Here is a 4,021-nt window from a genome sequence, read left to right as displayed (position 1 = left end):
GGGCGGGCAGCGCCCTCCCGCCCGGGACCCGCTGTCGCCCGCGCTCTGGGGCCGAAACTTTCCGGGGGGAAAAAAGCTGAATTTGGGGCCGAGCCGCCTGCTCACATGGAGTCTGGCTTCAGCAAGCAGGTTCCTCCCGCTCTCCACGATGATTGATATTTTTTATTCAGGCAACTTTTATTTACCTTGCAAAAATGTTCGGGACAAATGTGATAAATTACAGATATGCAAATTTCTTTGAATGGCGTTGTAAGTGTGTCTCGCTGGAGCTGAATAACTCCTTGCAAGCCGGTCTGTGCGCACTCAGGACCCCAGGGAGCTGATCAAAGCACCCATTCTCTTTCATCCCCGGTATTCTCCTCCAAACTATTTCGATACAATATGTTTCCATGATGCACTTCATGTGCCGCGGACACAGAACTCATTACAACCTAGCTAGTTCTGCCGACCCCTTTGTTCGGGAGCAAAACGTTCAAAAAAAAAAAAAAAAAAAAAAACCCTAGGGGCGGGGGGGCCCTGCCAGTTGCCAGCTTTCTGAAATGCTAAAGCATGCGTCATTTTTCACCAGGTCTCGTCTCGATATCCTCAAAAGACAAACTATGAAACCGGCCTCAGCCCTTTCTGGCATTAATTACGCTGCTGTCCAGCCGATCTGTTTTTCCTATTATATGCATTTCTCAGCGGGGATTTTTTTTTTTTTTGCAAGACTAATGCAGCTGCGAGTCAAACTATGAATGCATTTTTATCAGGACAGAAAAATAAGTGCAAAGGCTGCGAAGTAGGAAGAGCGGGGGATTTTCTCGCCTTAATGCCACGCTTTAGGGCAGTGGGTTTGGGGAAGAGCTTTGCAAGCTGCTGGCTGTTAAGCTCTTGTCCCTGCCTCGCGCGAGGAGCGGTACGGACAGGGGTCCCCTCTGTGGGAGCCGGGGCTGCTCTTCAGCCGCGAGCTGGCGGAGCCGGCGAAGGGGCTCTGGCGGGGCTTGCCGAGTTTGGATATGAGCAGCCCTCAGTTCAAAGCCGCGGGCTGCGGTGGGAGGGCGCCGCCGCCGCTCTCGGGGCAGATCGCTGGGGAGGGATGACAGTAAGAATATAAACTCTATTTCCCTCCGCAGCGCATTTGTTTATGGGCTTGATTGGTTGACGGAAATGGCTGGCAGCCAGTTCTGGGAAAGATTCCAGACCTGACTCCGATTAACCCTCTCTGGTGAAACTCTGCTGGAAACCAACTCACCAGCAATTGCCATTAATCTACTTACTAATTAAGCCAATTCATTTCTAAAGGAGAAAAATTCCTTTCTTTGGCCAAACTGATGGGAGGAAATTTGAAAGAAGCGCCAAACTGTGTCACTGTAATTCAGCCAAGGACTGCTAAAACAAGGTGTTGATATATAGCGGGAGGCTTAAAACAAGTTTCTAGGGCAACAATCCTTTGCAGGCGGTGGTACATAGTGCCTAGGAGATGAAGCTCGAATAATGGTGGGCTGCCGTGTGCGCTTCCCAGCGCAGCGCCCGCCTCAGGCGCTGGCCGCGGGCTCGGCCCCACGGAGCAGCCCTGCGCGGCGGCCTCCGCGCGGCCGGGACGAGGAGCGCGCTGAGCCCGCGGCTCGGGGCGGAGCCGGGCGCGGCACTTGCTCCCTCGCGGGCGGGGCTCGGTCCTTAGTCGCTCTTTAAAGCCCTGGGCTGGAGCGCTGCGTTTGCGCTCGGGCCCTGCCGGCTCCCTGCGGGGGTTAAGCTGGGAGGGGAGGGCGGGGGTCGGTTTCTGGGCCCCGGGCTCGGGAAAGCCCCGCTGCTCTGGGAGCCTCGCGCCCCGGACTGGCCCGAGGGCGCAGCGCCCGGGCAGCGCAGGCCCCGCTGCAGGCGGCGGCGCCCGGGAGGGCTCGGAAAGGGCGGCCGCCCCTCGCCAGGCTTTATTGCGGGAGCCCCGCGCGCACGGGCAGGGCGCCGGGCCATCCACTTGGCCGGGCCCTGTCAGCTCCGCGGGACGGAGGCGGAGGCGGAGGCGGAGGCGGAGGAGGCGCCTCGGCGAAGCCTTGTCTGTCCCCGGGCACTGGGAGAGAGAAGACACAGGCGTGAGGCCTGGGCCGGGCCGGGCCTGGCTGCGCTCCCCCGCCCGCGCCTCCCGCACCCCGGGGCCCGGTGCTTTCCTCGCCCCGGCCGCCCCGTGGAGCGAGCGCTGCCGGGCCGAGGGGCTGTGACACGGGGAGCTGGCAGGATGCGCCCGGCGCTGGCGAGCATGGGAGCTTGCAGGCAGGGCCCCAGAAGGCGGCAGCAGCCCCTCGCCCTGCCCCCGCCCCCGGCCCAGCTCCGCGCTGGCGCTGGTGGGGCGGCAGCCTCAGCCGGTTTGAGAACGGCGCGGCCGGGCCCGGGCCAGCGAAGGCGAGAGCGCCTCCCGCAGGCAGCCTGCCTCGGCCCGAGCTAAGGCCGGGGCCGGGGCAGGGGCAGGGGCCCAGCTCAGCGCGGGAGGAAAGCACACGAGATCCGGGGGAGCCCAGGAGCGGGAGGGACCTGCCCAGGCCCGGGCCGGCCCCGCACGGCACCGTGGCGGGGCCCTTCCCCGGCCCCCGAGCAAGTGGTTACGCAGCTGCAGAGAGCCGGTGAAAAACACCCGGGAAAGATGGCCCCAAATATCCGAGAGCAGAACGGGCTCCGCCACAGGCCCCGGCACGATTTTTATTCCCCTCACAACGCGGCACCGAGTATCTTCACATTTAGTCTCCCTCTCTCAGATCATAAAAAATAGGATGTGAGGCTCCTGGAAAGACTAATGACATTTCACAGGTAATGCAATTTAGAAAGCAACACTTCCATGTTTTCTTTTCCAACAATGTGCATTTTTGTAAACTGCTATAAATTGCAATTCAAAAGCACTGATCTCGCCATCCCCAATCATTTTTTATACTGATCAAATGAATGCAGATACTCCCATTTGGGAGGGGCGACATGACATTTCACTTGGCAGTTCTAAACAGGTCACGGACCTTTCACAGACCCTAAGGCAGTGGGAGGGAGCTCTTTACGAAACCGTGTAACCAAATCAAACCAATGGTTACCCCTTTTCAATACCATTGGAATGGTTTGCACAATGCTATTCACATCGCAGCAGAGGAACTGAAAGGATGGTCATCCAATGGAAATTTCTTTTCCTTTGTTTAAACTTGCAGCGCTCAAAAATACTAGAAAACAATTACATTTGGTGTGACAAAAAGAGCAACGCTCCATCTAGATGCGCGTTTGTATATCACGGGCCGCCTTGCGCCGAGGAGTTTATATGCATGCAGGCACACACATGGGTGTGCATGTGCACGTTTATTGGAGATGGTGCTTTGTTTGAAGCCATCGGCACAAAGACACAACATGGCTGCCCTGGAGATGACCTATTGCTTTCAAGTTGCTTGAACACATCAGAATTTCTATTGTTAAGGTTGATTAATTGAAACTGATAAGTTACCATGAATAAAGATTGTTTTTCTGTTTAATGTGGTGGGCCTGATTTGGTAAATGCTTCATTCATGTAGCCTTGCAGTGCAGCATATGCGCCAGATTCATTCAGGATCGCAAACATATACAATTCATTCCGGCCACAACCAAAGGGCCTTTCTTTTTTAATGACAACGTTTGAATGAAAAATCCCACTTAAAGAGTCACTAACATTACACGTGATGGTATAATTTATTCTCGCCTTTGGCTCCCAGCGGATTAAACCGATTGGAAAAGTAGGGGCGTTTCATTCAGCGACACAACTGCGTGCGCGGGAGCGGGCGAGAGGCTCCGCGCACGACCCGCCGCCGCCGGGCAGAGGCGCTCCGGGCCGGTGCCCCGCGTGTCGCGCCCGCCCACAGACGTCTCCCACCACGCTTCCCCGCGGCGCGGGGGCTGCGCGGCGGCGGAAACCCCCTCACCCCAGCCACGGGCCCCCGCGTTGTACACCTGCACTGAGCGCCTGGCCGCGCCGTGGCAAAGGGCACGCCCGGCTCCCCGCCCCAGGCAGCCGCGCCGGGCGCCGCGCTGCACTCAGCCCCGT

This window comes from Crocodylus porosus, unplaced genomic scaffold (genome assembly GCF_001723895.1).
Source record: "Crocodylus porosus isolate Cpor-Errol unplaced genomic scaffold, CroPor_comp1, whole genome shotgun sequence".
In the NCBI taxonomy this organism is placed as follows: Eukaryota; Metazoa; Chordata; order Crocodylia; family Crocodylidae; genus Crocodylus; species Crocodylus porosus.
This window is presented reverse-complemented; position numbering follows the sequence as displayed.